The sequence below is a fragment of the Acinonyx jubatus genome, chromosome B2 (assembly GCF_027475565.1).
Source record: "Acinonyx jubatus isolate Ajub_Pintada_27869175 chromosome B2, VMU_Ajub_asm_v1.0, whole genome shotgun sequence".
Lineage (NCBI taxonomy): Eukaryota > Metazoa > Chordata > Mammalia > Carnivora > Felidae > Acinonyx > Acinonyx jubatus.
This window is the reverse complement of record NC_069385.1, coordinates 28,044,488-28,062,377: the sequence shown is the minus strand read 5'-3', so window position 1 is coordinate 28,062,377 and position 17,890 is coordinate 28,044,488. Positions and strand designations below refer to the sequence as shown.

The following is a 17,890-nucleotide window of genomic DNA, read 5'->3' as shown; positions in this document are numbered from 1 at the left end:
GGGGAAGCCGGGCGTGGGCGGGGCAGTGGGGGCTGGGGCGGGGAGTAGGAGGCAGGGTGGGGAAGCGGGGGGCGGGGGAAAGGGAGGGCGGGGGGCGGGGCCAGGATGCGGCCTGGGGGGCTGGGGACCAGGACCTGAGCGGGAAGGCAGGACCCCTAGTGCCCAACCGGGCGTTGGCTAGTAGGCAAGACTAGGACCGGAAGGCAGGAAGAGGCCCGTTCCAAGGACGCTCGGCCTTAAGGGCATGGAAGTCTGTGGTCCTGACAAGGGCCCACAGGTTTGTGAGGAACTTGAGTCCAAAGGTTACGTTCTTTCGATTCGGCACCACCTTCCGCGATTATTCTTCCTGTTTTTGCAGTGTTCTGGGGTTGCAGAGCTTTTCCTGAGGCCACAACCCAGCCACAATCCTAACCTTACCCTGTTAGACTTCACCATCAAGGCGTCTGGAAGCCTGGGAGTTTAGAACGCGAAGAGCCTTAAATGCCTTCTCTAATCCCTGCATTTCTGTTCGAGGAAGCTAAAGCTTCAGTGATGAAATGGTTTGTGTAGACAGCCCATATCGAATTGGCTTGGCCCAGAACTACTTTATCTTTGGAGGAAAAACAACTTGTGTTATCTTTTCAGCAATTAAATATCACAGAGCGATTTCTTAAGCAACCTCTCATCATGTGATCCGCCCTCTTTCCTCCCTGACCACATCACCTATTACTGGGCATTTCTCCTATATTGATGTTCTTTCTCCTCTTAGAATGTAAGCTCCGTCTGCCTGAAGTCTGGCACTTGGTTGGTATTTGCTGAGTGAAAGAATGCCTGATTACGCTAGCATTAAGCAATATTTTAGAGAGAAAAAAAAAGATGCTCTACAAACTAGAGAGGAATTATTAACAGGATCATTTTATTTACATTAATAAATGCCTCAGCTCTGAGACTTCTGAAACTTCAATGAACATATGAACCACTTGTGGATCTTGTTAAAATGCAGGTTGATTTAACTGGTCTGATTCAGCTGGGTCTGGAGATTTCTGCATTTGTAACAGAATACACAGAGAATGCCCGGGGCCTCTGACTCTGAGACCATACTTTGAATAGGAATGCTTCAGCTCCATCTAGACCAAGTTTGGGGGAATATTTTGCTTGGTATTTATGATGCCCACTGTCTTAGTCTGTTTGGGCTGCTTTAACAAAAAACCACAGACTGAGTAGCTTATAAGCAACAGAATTTTACTTCTCACATTATGGAGGCTTGAAGTCAAAGATCAAAGTGCCAGCATTATCAGGCACTCTTCTGGGTTAGAGACTTCTAGTTGTGCCCTCCCATGTTGGGAGAGGGAGAGAACTCTGTGGAGCCTCATTTATAAGGGTGCTAATCCCATTCATGATGTTTCCATTGTGATTTAGGCACCTCCCAAAGGCCACATCTCCTAATACTAATACATCTCCTAATACATCTCTAACTCCCCTTTGGGAGTTAGAATTTCCACATCTGAATTTTGGTGGGGGTGGGGGGGCGCAGACATTCAAACATTAGCACTCACTATATGAAAGGTACCTAGTCATTGCAAGCATGCAAGGATGAATAAGAACTGATCTTTGCTGTGTAGGGGTTTATGGAGTAGGACAAAACATAATCCAGTTCGGTAACTATTTTTTAGTAGCCATCACTGGTTGGGCTATCCATGAAATGGACCCAGCAGGGGAGATTAGCATGCAAAACAGGCTGTTGTGTGCTCTTGGGATCAACCTCTGTGAAAGGGAAGGGGAGGAAACAGGATTGAGCAGAGGGAGAGATTGATCTGTGATGTCATCCTAACAAAGGCTTCAGGGGACCTCTGGGAGCTGGGATGGCCTTTGAGAGGGAGGGATCATGAGTTGATATGAGTGGTTAGGCCTTCACCTCCCAACATTGATTGGTTGTTGGATACACACCACCCCTGGAAGGAGACGTGATTTGAGCTTGTCCATTTCTTTAACTGAGGCATTATCCAAAGAGGGCTGACAGTTAAAGGGTTTTGCCAGCACTACTCCCAGCAGCAAGGAGGGATGGCGCTAAGTCTTCTGTTCCTAAAGGGGGATATGATCAGAGCTTCAAAGTCAGCATCCACCATAGTACCTATCCTTCTGAGGCACCTTGCTAGTCGCTTGGAGACTAAAGACGTTTATTAATTCACTAAATATTATTGAGTGCCATTATGTCTATGCAACCCTGTTATGCACTGGGATACAGACCTGAATAAGACCGATATGCCCCCCGCCCATGGTGCTTACAGTCTATGAGCGATTAAACAAGCATTGATCAAACTATCACATAACTAAGTACTAAAATTGTGGTCATCCTTATCAAGGAGACCAGTGGGTTTACAGGTGAGTAAACAGAAACTTAGTTTAGACTAAGTTTGAAGGAAATTCTCTCTTAAGGAAGTTATAATCATGACCTGCAAGATAAGAGGGAATTCATTTGGACAAAACTGGGGCATGGGGACTCACAGGCTAGTATGAGAGGTAAGAGGATGATCAGTAAAATATATTTTAAAACCCAGTATATAAATCTTACATAGCCACACAGAAAGCAAATGAGCAGTGCCAGTTTCCTTGGTAAAAATCTTGTGCCTATCCAAGTATATCCTTGAACATCCAAGTATATGTTGGTCCCCACTATGTCTTCTGGTGAGTTTTTAAAGCCAAAAAACAAAACAAAACCAAACAAACCCAATGTAGGGTAAGGGGTGAATAAGTCCAAAGCCAAGTGTGAACTGAAGTGGCACTCAGAAGCTAAGGCTGCATTTTGTAGGTCAAAACAGGAAATTAATAGCCCAAATAAAATAATTTAAGATGCTAGAACTATGATGTAATGAGAACAGAGGGTGAGTGTGCAGCACAAGCTATGCACTTTGGGCTCCTGGCAGGCATTGTGTATTTCCTTCCTTTTTCCTCTAGAGCAGAAAGGTCTGCCAGTTTCCCTTTAAAGGCCACAAACTTTCCAATTATTCTATGAACTATTCTATTTCCAATTCTAATTATTCTAGGAACTATGGCTAACACTTCCCCACCCTCTCACACTTTACCATCGCCTCTATCCTGCCCCTTACCTACGTTTTCACCACAGAACTTATTACCATCCGTATGTGTGTAAATATATATATCTCCAGATATATAAGTATGAAATGGTGGTAATCATTACCAAAGAGAGCAACGAGGTTATTAGAGCACAGATTCTCTCTCTCTTCCACTAGAAAGCAAGCTCCTTATTTTCTTCACTGCTATACCTTGAGAAGCACCTATCACTACACAAATATTTATCGAATAAATATATGAATGACAAAGCAAGCTTGTGAATAGATGCGGGATTAGAACAGATACAGTTAAATTTATGGTTGATTAAGCTATAATTGGGTCACTGATGAGAATTTAGACCATTTGTTCTTGCCCAGAACACAGCCCCCTTCCAAGGAAGGCTGTCATGTTACATCTAATCCTATCATATCAACCCCTGACTCAAAGGCAATTGTCCATAGACTGCAAAGTCTTTTAGTAGATAGCTTGTCCTGAAGCATTGCCTAAGAGACGCCATATGTAAGATGGTGACTGTGGCAGAAATTGTTCACTAGCTGAGTGCTAATAACGTTTCTCAGTATCCTTCTACCTTTCCGTCTTCTCACAGAGGCTATAAAACTCAATACTCACCTTCCCAACCTTCATGGCAGCTACGTGTAGTCACGTGACACAGTTCTGGTCAATAAGATGTAAGCAGAAGCCTGTGTGTGTGCATGTGAGCATGTGGTGGATGCAAAAGGAGAACTTGCTAGCCTTGACCCTTCTCCAGTCTTCCTGCCTGAACTGTAGACTCATGATACAGTAGTCCTCCTGCAACCACGAAGCAACATGATTGAGGATAAAAAAGCCAACAGCTAAAAATGGAAGAATAAAAAGAAACCTTAAGGAGTCAATGTTAGCATCAAGCGGCTGGACCAATGTCTGCAACCACCAACCTCTGGACTCTTGTTTTAGGGAAAAAATAACAAAACCCTATTGATTTAAGGTACTGCCAGTTTGGTTTTCTGTTAGTTGACCTGAAATTTTTTTCGCACTCGCACTCCTTGTTAGGACACCCTAAATAAACTCTCATTCAGAGAGCTGGAATGTAAACCACAAGAATGGATGGGGTTAAGTGGGAAAGAAAAAAAAAAAGAGCAAGAGAGAAGCAACTGGGACACCTGGGTGGCTCAGCGGGTTAAGCGTCTGACTCTTGGTCTCGGCTCAGGTCATGATCTCATGGTTGGTGAGGTCAAGCCCTGAGTCAGGCTCTTCGCCAACAGCGTGGAGACTGCTTAGGATTCTCTCTCTCTCCCAGTCTCCCTGTCCCTCCCTGTTCCCCGCATGCTCCCTCTCTCTCTCTCAAAATAAATAAATAAATTTTTTTTAAAAAAAAGGAAAGAAAGAAAAGGAAAAAAAAAAGAAAAAGAAAGCAGCCAACTCAAGGACAGAAAGTAGAACTTTAAACAATTTTTTTTAAATGCTTATTTTTGAGAGACAGACAGAGTGCAAGCAGGGAGGGACAGAGAGAGAGCGAGACATGGAATCCAACGCAGGCTCCAGGCTCTGAGCTGTCAGCATAGAGCCCAACGCGGGGCTCAAACTCACGAACTGTTAGATCATGACCTGAGCTGAAGTCAGCCACTTGACTGAGCCACCCAGGCGCTGCAGGAAGTAGAACTTCAGTATACGAAGCAAAGGTAATCTGTCATTGAGGGGGAACAGGAGGCCCCAGTGTTGGGGCTGCAACAGTCTCCAGAAGCTTGCTGGCCCTGCTGTGTACCCTGACCAGTGCTCCTTCCCTGTGGCCCCTGAGGACCGGCACACTGGTGGCTGTTTCCTCTTCTGACTTTCCGGCACATCTTCATCCAAATCCCTGGTCACTAAAGGTAACCTGAGTGTCTCTGTCCGTGGCAACTAAAAAAAGCTCACTTAACCTAATTTCTAGCCATTGTGGTCAGTTTCTTAAAGAACAGCTACCATATTCTTCCAGAAACCATTTCTCAATGTCAGACAAAACACTGAGCTGTTGGATGACTACTGCTGAAAAAAAACCCAAGACACGTAAAGAAGCTGCAGTTTGTCCCCAGGGCCTCTGACTTCCTCTTTCAGTGCTTCTGCCTCTCTGAGTGCTTCCTCTCACCACACGAATGTCCAGTGCCCTCTTGCTGCTTTTTACTCTTTTATTTTTTTTATTTTTTGAGACACAGAGGGCTCAAGTGAACGAGGGGCAGAGACAGAGAGAGAGAAAGAGAGAGAAGTGGGGCTCATCCGAAGCGGGGCGCGTGTTTCACCCAAAGCAGGGCTCAAGGTCACCTGATGTGGGACTTGAACTCCCGAACTATGAGATCATGGCCTGAGCCAAAGTCAGATGCTTAACGACTCCCCATCTTGCTGCTTTTTAGATACCAAGAGTTCTCCTACTTTGAGAGTACCTAGAACTGCCCTGGCTCACAAGGCTTCAGCTTAAGGCTTCTCTGTACCTTGATCTTTAACCAACATTTACATAAACTGTTTTATAATCTGCAGGCACATGCTCTTAGCTGGCTTTGAGTAAAGATGGATAAACAGCTTATAGACATCAGCATTTGGTAACTATTCTAGCGTTGGCACCCTTAGGTATTTTAGCATTATAACATTCCCTAACTAGCAAAACAATGGCTTTGCAAGACTGTTGTCCTTTTCTTGAGTCAACACATCATCAGATGTTTTTTAAGAGAGACTATACAGTGCAATGTGCCCAGTGCGAAGTGTCTTGACGCCGGGCTACCTGGCTTCAATGCATCCGTCACCGTTAATTAGCCATGTGACCATGGGCAAGTTACTTTGCCTCTCTGTGCCTCAGTTTTGTTACCTGTAAAGTGGAGATAGAATAGAGTGTACCACACAGGATTATTGTGAAGGTTAAACGAGATCATTATGAACAGTGCTTAGCCCCATGCCTGACAGGTAAGTAGATAAACATTAGCTGTGTATTATTATATGCCAGATACCCTCTGCCATAGGGATGTAAAGAAGAATAAGGTATAATTACTTCTCGGAAGGGACTTAGTCTATGAGGCAGAGGATTGTAAACAAAAATCGTGTTACAGATTTGTCTTGTCATAGAAGTTCCTGTTAGCTGTGTGGGAACAGAGCAGGGATGTTCTGTTCAAAGAGCAATCCGGAAATTCCTTCCGAGAGGAGGGGACCTTTGAACTAAACCTTGAATCCAGTTTCTAGTCTCACCTGGGGGTCCTAGCCACCACTGACTAGTGGTGAAGAAAATAAAATAGAAAACTTTATCAACGCGTGGGGGCCAAAATGGGCCGCTTTGGCATGAAAATTATTTTTGAGTTAAAAAGCAATGAAACGCCTCGGGCGCCCGCGTGGCTCAGTTGGTTACGTGTCTTGATATGAGCTCAGGTCACGATCTCACTGTTCGTGAGATGGACCCCCACGTCGGACTCTGTGCTGACAGCGTGGAGCCTGAGCCTGCGGGAGATTCTCTCCTCGCTCTGACCCAACCCCACCCTGCTCTCTCTCAAAATAAATATTAACCAAAAAAATATGAAAAGCCAACAGATTCGGGAACCGCTCTTTTCTTCCCCACAAGTGCCTACGAGAAGTGAGATGGATCTGCTCCAGGAAGACAGTTCTTTCTGTAGATAATGATGTCATGACATGAGCTAGATTGGCAGACAGGAAGGAACCTCGCAAGGCCTGTTTGATCAAACTCCTCTGTGGCCCAGTTGCTTCTGAGAAGCTGAGCAAACATCTGTTTCCCAACATTTGCTCTTTTCCATCTTCCCGTGAATTGAATTCTTTCCCTTTGAAGACCCCTACTCACTTCTCCTTAGTTCAGAATGACATCCATACCTCATCCTGCCTGTCTTCGGAATGTCTATGTCTGTGTGGATTCCTCATATGCCTTAAATTAAAATTGATTTTCTCCTGTTAATCTTCTCATGTCAGCTTGATTCTTAGTCTGGCTGGAAGGACCTTGAAGGGGACAAGAAATTCTTTCTTCCCAGCAGGTATGTATTTTTCCTATCAACTAAAATAAAATGAGTGTACCTTTCATTGATTGCAGTGAACATTTCAACGTACATTTCGATGATTGCAAATAATAAATCTGTTAGCATCATCAGCTTGCATTTCCCCTGTTTTTGCCTTTATAGCCCCTGTACCTACAGACCCCCAAATTCTGCACCTCCGCTATACCCCATTCCTTACTCATTCACGTCAGGTGTAAGTACATCAGAAGGTTGGTAGAAGATCATAACAAGAATTTGCTTTTTTCTAAATTGAGATAGAGTTGATATATGCTATCAATTATATCAGTTACAGGTTAATCAACTTTATGTTACAGGTAGACAGCATAATGATTCCATATTTGTATATATCGTGAAATCATCACCACAATACATCTAGCTAGTATCTGTCAGCATACCGAGTTACAGGTTTTCTTCCTTGTAAGAACTTTGAAGATTTGCCCTCTCAGCAACTTTTGAATACAGTATTATTAACTATAGTCACTGTGCTGTATATTACATCCCCATGACATTTATTTTATAGCTGGAAGTTTGTACTTTGACTCCCTCCACTCATTTCACTCCTTCTGCCCCCCCACCCCCTGCAACTACCCACCTGTTGTCTGCATCTACAAAGAAGCTTGTTTATTAAAAGTAAAATATAATGAAGCCAACACTAACCCTTAGGCTAAAAGCGGGAGGAACAATTTCATCATGACCTAAGTGGAGACAATAGAATGGTTGTAAAAAATTGCATCAATCTAAGAGGAACAGTAATGATGGAAACAGAAAAAACTGCAGAGTCCGGAGAGGCAAAATGGTTCAGTGTGTCCCCAGCCGAGCCCCAGAGAGAATGTCCATTCCTGGTTATGCTCACATTCAGCCCCTTTGCCAGAGAATACAGGGGTGGGAAAGCAGACTGCCTGGGTTCAAATCCCAGTCCCGTGTAGTAGCCCTGTGATCCTGGGGAAGTTATTATACCTCTGTGTGCCTCACTTTCCTCCTCAGGGAAATGTGGATAAAGTGACACTCACCTCAACAGGGCAGATGTGAGAGTTGAGCGAATACATGAGAGGGTAGCACAGGGCCTGGTCCTGAGAGGGCACATGAGAAATTACGGTCCCCCTTTCTTTTCCTGGCATCAACTAGTTACCGTTTCCTCCTCTTTTCTCCGGCCCGCAGTCCCAGGGCACCCAGGCGTTGGCATGTGATGTGGGCAGAACTAGGCCTTCCTGTGGCCATTTTGGGGGTACTTGGCACTGAGCAGGCAGAGAAAGGAGGTAAGGACTGGCCCAAAACGGAATTCCCAGAAGGAGGCCTGGGAGAGTAAGAGACCTGACGACCTAGCCATGCCTCTGGGAAGCAAAAAGGCAAATTAGGAAAATCCGCTTCAAGAAGAGGACAGTTCGTGTCCAGCACAGTTTTTGCACACGTTCTAGGCACAGCACCTCAGGAAAACTGGAAATCAGAGGAGACATTCAGGAGGTGAATGGGCCCCATGTCTGACTGAGCGAGGACGAAGACAAAACCCTTGTTGGCAGGGCTCAACCTCACGGGAAACCGATTTCGAATTTCTCTCTTATTAGTGCCTCAAAATTTTCGGCAACTCCCTAGTTTCATTACAAAATGGTGACTGTAATGATGACTGTATTAAATTTATTTTTATATTTCTTTTAGGGAAAGGGATGAAAATTCAGAAAGAATAATCTGTTGATGGTAAAAATTGTTCTCATCTTCTCTGTGGAAGAATTGCGGGGGTTTTAAATCAGAGCCCAGAAGTTTAAACAGCTACTAGCAATGAATTTCCTTTTTAGAAAGTGTTACATTGTAATCATTACGTCATTATCACTTCAAAAGGTTTGCTCTTTCAACTTTGTGGTTTAAAATGTGTGTGTTAATTTGTCAGCAGTGAAAAGGAGCTGGGGAGTTCGCTGAACTGTAATTGTGGTTTTTAGCGAGAATACTGGGAGAATCCTCGCATTGCTTGAGTCCGAATGAACATCAGCAGACTCTTCTCTTTTCAACGTACGAGACTGAAACACAAAAGAGACTGGGCATATGATCCATTTTTAAGTGATGAAGATTTGGATTTAAAAAATCTGTAAACCCAGTCCCTTTTTCAGGTTAGGGAACAAGAAGGAGAAAAAGGTCAGAAGACGTTTTAAGAGTCTAGACTTGCCAACAGCTACCTGTGGCTACCGAGCACTTTTAATGTGCTCGGATTCGGGCACGAATTCTGGATACGGACGACTCAGTACAAAAGGAAAAAGTAAAACATATCATTAATATTTTAAACGTACGGATTACACGCTGAATGATCATGCCTGGAACATAGCGAGTTAATAAAGGGTTCTCAAAATTAACTATACCTGTTTCTTGGGGCACCTGGGTGGCTCGGTCGGTTAAATGTCCGACTCTTATTTAGGTTCAGGTCATGATCTCACTAGTGAGTTCCTGAATTCGAGCCCTTTGTTGGACTCCACACTGACAATGCAGAGCCAGCTTGGGATTCTCTCTTTCTCCCTCTCTCTCTGCCCCTCCCCCATTTTCTCTCTCTCTCTCTCAAAATAAATAAATGAACTTAAAAAAATTTACACCTGTTTACTTACACCTTTTCATACTTATTTAGTGTGGCTATTGGAAAATTTAAAATCACACACACACACACACACACACACACACACACACACACACACGGCTCACACTAAAATCTACCTGACTAGCAGCGCCTGGGTGATTCAGTTGGTTAAGCGTCTGACTCTTGGTTTGGGCTCAGGTCACGATCTAAGGGTCGGTCCCTGAGATTGAGCCCTGCATCCAGCTCTGTGCTGACATTGCAGATCCTGCTTGGGATTCTCTCTCTCTCTCCCATTCCCTCTGCCCCTCCTCCCTCCCTCTCTCTCTCTCTCTCTCTCTCTCTCTCTCAAAATAAATAAAAATAAAACTTAAAAAAAAAAGAAAAAGAAAAAAATCTACCGGACTAAACACGAAAGTCCTTTATTTCCATCATTTTCTTTGCATACGTGTGGACGCCACGTTGGTCTCAGGCTCTTCTGCTTGGATCCTGCAACAGCCTGCTATCTGCCACTCCTTCCTCACTTCCCCACTTTCTTCTTGCTGCTGAGATCTTCCTCAGTCAGCATTTCCCTGCTAGAGACTGACAATGACTCCATCCTGCTAAGTGTAAGGTTTCAGGTCTTCTGCTTGGTCGTCCTTTGCATTACCAATAAGCTTTGAAATTAACTCTTGTTTTAGTCCAAACAATAGAATTTGTTGGAAAGGATACCAGGGCATTTCAGGAGGTCCAAAGACTGGGCCTTGGGAAAGGAGGCAGGGATAAGGAGAGCACCGTGGGCTAATTCAGGAGAGTTATTTCATTGCTGTCCTGTTCCCACGCTCGTGGTTAAAAAGGCTACCGGTTGGCCTCTGATTTTTACCTATGAGGCTGTTTCAGCTACTGGTAGAATGACACTTGTCACATTCTGATTCTAAAGTGGAGATGTCCAGCTTGGGGGCCCTGGTCTAATACTGTATCTAATACTCCTTTTAATTTTTCACATTGCAGTTGGCCTGAGCATACGGGCTGTCTCAATACTCACTGACTGATATCACGGTAGTAACAGGAAATTGTTGTTTGCTTTACCTTTTAGGAAGCACTTGTAAATAGCCGTTATATTCCTGAATTCTCACAACTGCAAGCTGTTTATTATCATTCTGTAGACATACCAACAGAAGTGCAGATCAGCGAACTGACTTTCCCGAGGTCCCAAGCCAGGTGATTTGGCTCATCCTGAAGGCTGGGCTCTTGGCCACATGTCTGGGACCCTTTCCACTCTTGCATGCTTCTTGCTACTCTCTTTCCTCAGGAAAACCCCCTTGGCTCTGACCTTGCAGAAAGCATGTCAGAAGTTGTCAGACATCATCTGCTTTTTATCAAAGGTACTTTGGATGTGGGAGGAGGAAAGTGGTGAGCTGTACTAAATAGATGAGTCATTGTCTCAAGATTGAGGAAGCCAAGATTTGTATCTTGGGGACTTTTCAGGAGGATGGTGAGTTTCTTGACGTTAAAAACAAACAAGTGAAGGAAAAGAGGAAAACAGACTTCAGGTTTTTATTTTCCCTTTTTCCTTTTGATGCACATTCTTCTTATTACATTTCTCACCTGCACATTTCTTACTGATCTTAACAATTTCTTGTTAAAAATGCCCGGTGTTGTTGTAATTTACTTACTTTCTATAGCATTATAGAAATTGACATTAATTGACAACCTCTGGAGAGGTGTTTGTACATATGCTTTATAAGGCAGTCTTTCTTTCTTTCTTTCTTTCTTTCTTTCTTTCTTTCATTCTTTTAATTTGAGAGAGAGAGAGGAAGCATGCACCTGCTGGGGAGAGAGGCAGTGGGGGAGAGAGAGAGAGAGAGAGAGAGAGAGAGAGAGAGAATGTTAAGCAGCCTCCACGTTCAGCCCAGAACCCTATGTGGGGACTGATTTCACCACCCTGGGATTATGACCTGAGCCGCAATCAAGAGTCAGATGCTCAACCGACTGAGCCACTCAGGTGTCCCACAAGGCAGTTTTTCAACTCTTTTCCTACTAACATTCAGGTCTGCACTTAATTGAATAAGCCTCGCTGAGGTTTATCACATTTTTCTTCCTTTTCTGCTTGGCTCTTCTTATTCTTCTCAAATACTCCACCCATTTGCAAGAAAGCATTCTGATAGGTGTCCTTATTTCCTGGCCAGGAAGGAAAGAACAATGAATCTTCTCAGCAGGAGACACTTGTGGATGAGTCACAGTCATAGCATAACTTTTTTCTGTGCATGTATTCTCCTTAAACATTCTCTTGCCAGCCTTTAAAAGTTTTGGGGGGTATTTAGTATTATCTGTGAGAATCTGGAGAACTAGTTAGTATTAAGGTCTTGTTGGATAGAATCTAGATAGGAGCAGTAGATAGAGGCAGTGTCCCAAGTCCTTGAAGGGAACGACAGAGATAAGCTGGAAGCAAGGGGAGTGATAAATAGATTACACATTACAAGCCAGAGGACACAACATCCTGACCCTGTGGCTTCTAAGACCTTCAGCCTGACAGACCTAGAGTCACTGTCTAGAGACCTAGAGAGTGCATATACACTCTCCTCTTCCACCTCTGCCCCAGGGTTACACCTAGACTCATTATATACGTTGGCATTGCAGGCACAGTCACCCCTCCCCCCCACATTGAGGAAGGCTGCCATGATGGTTCTGGTACAAACGTTCTAGAGTCAAAAACTCCCCCTCCCAACCTGTGGCAGGAGTCTCCCAAACGGTTGGAAGCAGCCTCTGTTAGAGATCACCCCACTGTCCCATCTCCTTCCAGCCCAGAGAGACCCAATAATATCCAATCCCAAAACACCTGTTCCACCTGGAACCTACTTGTTCTCCCACCATGAGAGTGCGCTTTCGTTTTAATAAACTGCTTTGTGCTACTTTCCTTCTGGCTGGCTTTATCCAAGTGCAGATCCCCACGTAAGTCTCGTGGGAAATACAAGGGCCAAGACCTCCATTCACACAGTGCAGACCTCACCCCTGACATTCTGAACCGTTATTATTTTACTTGGTTGCTTGCTGTAGTGGGATGAATTAAGTCCTGTATTGGGAAACCAGAGTAATTGGACGATGAATGTTATGTTCGAGTATAGTTTTATGAAGGTTTCTAGGCTCTTTAAAATACCCAATTTTGCCTCCTTCTGGAAGAGAACTATAATATTTTTACTTCAAAAAACTTTTAGGGGCATCTGGGTGGTTCAGTAGGTTGAGCATCTGACTCTGGATTTCAGCCCAGGTCATGACCCCATGGTTCATGAGATTGAGCCCCGAATCGGGCTCTGTGCTGACAGCAATGGAGCATGCTTGGGATTCTCTCTTGTCTTCTCTCTCTGTCTTCCCCTGCTTGCTCTCTATCTCTCTCTCAAAATAAATAAAAATAAACTTAAAATATTTTAATGAATTATACACAGAGAAAAGCATACATAAGAAAATATTATTCATTTTCAAAATCTGAGTATACTAAGTAACAAGCACCCAGAAGAAACAGAACATTACAGCACTCTAGAATTCTTCTCATGCTCCCTGCCTGAAAGAGAAAGAAAAAAAAAAGGTTTAGAAATGAGCTTAGAAATGGTAGCTTCCACGATATGCAAGGCTGTATCATTATAGAGTAAGTCTTTGGTTAAAAATGGTGTTCACTTCCCCTGATTCACTTATCTTTCAGATGTTTTAGGTATCTGGGAATTTCTAAATGCTCAATCTTGGAATCACTTGTTATTATCAGCCTTAATCTTAAAATGTCAGCTACAGATTGTCACTGTAAAGTCTAGCCACCTCAGTTCCTTGGCAGTTACTAATTGTCTCCTATGCCAAACCCCTTCATGCAGTCTCTGGGTCTCAATTTTCCCTCTCTTTAGCCAAGACGAACCACTGTCCCGACTTTGGACGCCAGAGATGAGTTGCCTGTGTTTGTACTTTACATAAATGGAATTGGATTGTATGTACTCTTTTGTGTCTAGGTTCTTTCACTAACCATCAATCATTTTATAAGCCTACTTCGGATCCTCTGTCCCTCTCTGTCTCCCTGCCCCTCACCGTGCATGTTCACTCTCTCTCTCTCTCTCTCAAAAATGAATAAGGATTTAAGAAAAAAGTTTTTTGATTTTTTTTTCAGTACATTCTCATGTAGAAAACCTAAAATGTACAAAGATGCATAAACAAAAAAATAATATGCATAATCTCACCATCTATAGAGAACTACTATTAATTAAGACTTTTGGGTATTTTTTCCAATCCTCTTTGTATGAAATTTTTTTTAAAGATTATTTATTTTGAGACAGAGAAAGTGTGCAAGTGGGGGAGGGGCAGAGAGAAAAGGGGACAGAGGGTCTGAAGTGGGTTCTGCACTGACAGCAGAGAGCCCGATGTGAGGCTCGAATCCCTGAACTTCGAGATCATGACCTGAAGTCAGAGGCCTAACCTGAGCCACGCAGGCACCTGTATGAAATGTTTTACAAATTTACATAGCGAGGATGAGCTGAGTAGTCAACTTCGAATTTTTCCTTCTTTTGGCTTAATATTGTATTTTAACATTTTCTTTTTCATTAAATATTCTTCATAAATATCATTTTTTTGGAGCAGCAGGCAAAAGTCTATTGGAGTATAAGATTAGAAAGGAACAATAGTAGGAAAGCTCTCTTTGCAGAGAGGGGACATTCGGAAGTGAATGCCCCATGAATATCATATTTAAAAACTGGATATTCTCATTTCATAAATCAACCATCATGTACTTACTCATTCTTCTGAGGGAATCTTTAAATTTTTAATTGCTGGTTAGTTTTTTAATACATAAATCTTTTCCTGCACTTCTGATTACAGGGAGGTACTAGATGTAACGTTACCTGCCAAACCATCTGAATGCCTTAGGTATGCTCGATAATTATTTCCCAAAATATTTCAGGAGTATTATACCAGTTTATACTCCTAGTAGCAACGTATGAAAGCGTCTCTGCTGTGTATCCTTATTAGCATTGCTTCTTGTATCACCAAGAAAGGTTTCTGGGGGCACCTGGAGGGCTCGCTCAACTAAGCGTCCAACTCTGGGTTTTGGCTCAGGTCATGATCTCACGGTTTGTGAGTTTGAGCCCTGCGTTGGGTTCTGTGCTGATAGCGCAGAGTCTGCTTGGGATTCTCTCTCCCTCTCTCTCTGTCCCTCCCCTACTCACGCTCTCTCTCTCTCAAAATAAACAAAGTTAAAAAGTTTAAGAAAAAACATTTAAAAAAAGAAAAAAAAGGAAAGGTTTCTGGTTTAATGGGAAAAAACATTGAATCCGTTCAACCTTCAAGTGAGGTTGAATATTGTCTCACATGTGTTCTTGCCATCTGTATTTTTTCTGTTGCAAAATCAATTCATTTCCTTTGTCCCGTTGCATGATTTGTTAACCGTGATTTATCTGTTTGTATTATTTCTCACTACTTCATCTCAGAAAGGAGGGGGTTTCTGTTTCCACTTAGAGACTGGGGGAAAAGGTTTGGCCTAGGAGACAATGAGTAACTCCCCAGGGACAGAGGTGGCTAAGCTTCAAAGTGACAATCTGTGGTTGACATTGAAAGACTAAGACTGGTAATAACAAGTGATTCTAAGATTGGGCATTGAAAAATTCCAAGATATCCAAGAGAAGTGATACCCTTCCTTCCCTCCTCCCTCTCTCCCTCCCTCCCTCTTTCTTTCCCTCTCTCCCTCTCTCTTCCTTCCTTTTTCCCTTCCTTCCTATATATACTTATTATGTGCCAATTACTGTTCTGGCTGCTAGGGATAAAGCAACTAAAACAAAGTACATGCTCCCATGGAACGTTCTTTCTAAAATGAGGTTGATTGAAGTATCATTTACATGCCGTAAAATCTGCCATTTTCAGGTGTACAGTTCTATGATTTTGACAAACCTATAGAATTATGTAACTGTCACGACAATCCAGGTATAGTATATTTTCCATCACCAAAATCAAAAGCCCCTTTATACTCATACCCTCTATCCACCCCTAGCCCTTCATAAGCCCTGATCTGGTTTTTGTCTCTATAATTTAGCCTCTTCCTGAATGCCATATAAATGCAATCATTTACTATGTAGCTTTTTTTCACGTAGCATAATGCTTTTGAGATTCATCCGTGTTGTTGCATCCGTCAGGCATTTGTTCTTTTTATTCCTGAGTAGGATTCCATTTCATGGATGCACGAGACATTTTATCTGTTCACCGTTTGATGGTCATTTATGTTGTTTCCAGTTTGGGTTTATTATGGCTAAAGCTGCTGTAAACATTCACTGACAGGTTATTTTGTGTGCACGCAGGTTTTAGTTTCTTTTGGGTAAGTACCTAAGAATGGGAGCATGAGGACATACATTAACTTTATAACTTTAAACATATAACTTTATAAGAAACTGCCAAACTAGTTTTCAAGTTGGCCAAACCTTTTGCATTCCCACTAGCAGTAAATGAGAGTTCCAGCTGCTCCTTCCTTATTCACACCAGTGCCTTTGCCAGTGTAAGTTTCTTTGTTTGTTTAATTTTACTGTAACCATTCTAATAGGTGTGTGAGCTTATATTTTATTGGAAAGCACCAATCTTTTGCCCAGTTCATCAGTGTGGTATTTCTCAATCTCCCATATTTCTTCTTAGATTGGAAGAGATGGAATCAGTCCATCGGGTTATGACAAATAGAGGACCCCAGTCATTCTGATTGATGGTTCTCATTGTGGATTCTCTTCTGTGAAATTTAGGCAGAACTTTGCTGTTCACAAGCACTTAGGGTCGGGTATGCTATGTTTTAGGAGGGCATACTCATGCCCTGAGCTGGGGAAGTAGGTGAGAAAAGCCTCTTAGTATGTTTCTGCTGATAACCAAAGGGCCTAGGGAATCCCTGAGAAAAGCTTTGTTCTAGGGTGACTAAGGGGATGCATTGCCGATGAGGAGACTAGAAACCAGGAGACAGTTCAGGAGGGTGGGTGGGAATCCAGTCCCGAGCTAACAGAGATCAGAACTAGGTTGTAGTATTGGTAAAGGCTGAATATGACTAAAGCCAAATGAAACCAAACAACAACAACAAAAAACGCACACAAAAAAATGATTAGGGATGGATATGATAAAAGGATAATCTAAATTAGTAGCTGAATATTGGTGTGAGGGCAAATAAATGAGTTGGAGTGCTTGGAGTTTTACATTTAAGTGACAAGGGGAAGGATCCCAATAGCAAAGTGGAATAGCATTTCACAAAGCCTCTGTCTTGCTAAATCCAATGGTCAGGCAGTTCTCCAGATGCATTTTACTGACTTCTCAGCAAAATAGACATGCGCCAATTGACACATCAGATGCTTTTTTTGTTCTTTTCTTAACCTTAGGATACTACTCCCTCTTAAATCTTCTGTAACATTGCCTGCTCCTTTGCTTCTCCTTTGTTGGTTCCTCCTCATCCCCTCCACCTCTCAAGTTTTGTGTCCTTAGCCTGAACCTTTTCCTTGGCCTTGACCTGCATATTTACCTACTGAATACCTCTGCTCTGGTGTTCAATAGGTACCTCAAACTTAGCATATCCACTGCCAGTCTCCTGGTCTTCATAATCCCACACCCATGTCTCCTACACTTGTCCTCTTTTATTCCAAATGCTCAGGCCCCAAATCATGAGATCAGTCTTGACTTCTCTTCCTCTCAGATCTACGTCATACTCGTTAGCATACGTTTTTGGCTTTCCTATGCTCAGAACCTGACCATTTCTATCTGCTTCTATTGCTACCATCATGGGCTGAGTCACCAACTCTAGGAGCTTTATTTTTCTCACCTGTAGAAAGGGAATAATAATTACTAATGATGATGATGATAATAATAATATCTTTTTCATAGAATTGTATGAAGAATAAATGAGATAGCCCATGTAGTGTAGTATAGCATCTTGTACCTAGTAAATTAAAGTTATTTATTATTTCTATCACTGATAGAAAGAGGTATTCCTTATCAAAAAAAGCTATGTAAAGTTACATTTCAAAAAGATTTTCCCTATTCCATAGCCCCAAAGTTGGATCTATTATTTTTTAGTTGCTCCTTTTAAGGATGTGACTGTTTATTTTGTAATTGTGGTTTGTTTAAGGGGAAGTTGCACAACGTACTTTATTTGTGCTGACCATTTAAGAAATTTCTAAGTTGTTATGAGGAGTCAAACATTATATCTGAATAACCTAAAGCATGGCTTAAAAACAGGAATTTCTGGGCGTTAAGAGTTAGCATGTTTCTGAATTGTTGTTGAGCTGTTCTTTTTGTTTAGACTAGAAGA

The 17,890-nt window shown here is 42.6% G+C and overlaps 1 long non-coding RNA gene across 1 annotated transcript; it reads left to right on the top strand.

The window, feature by feature from the left end:
• Positions 1 to 47: 47 nt before the first annotated feature.
• LOC113598665 (uncharacterized) lies at positions 48 to 9,987 on the top strand. The gene is made up of 3 exons (XR_008298316.1): positions 48 to 4,036; positions 6,985 to 7,046; positions 8,226 to 9,987. It is a non-coding gene; the product is annotated as an uncharacterized LOC113598665 (long non-coding RNA).
• Positions 9,988 to 17,890: the final 7,903 nt, after the last annotated feature.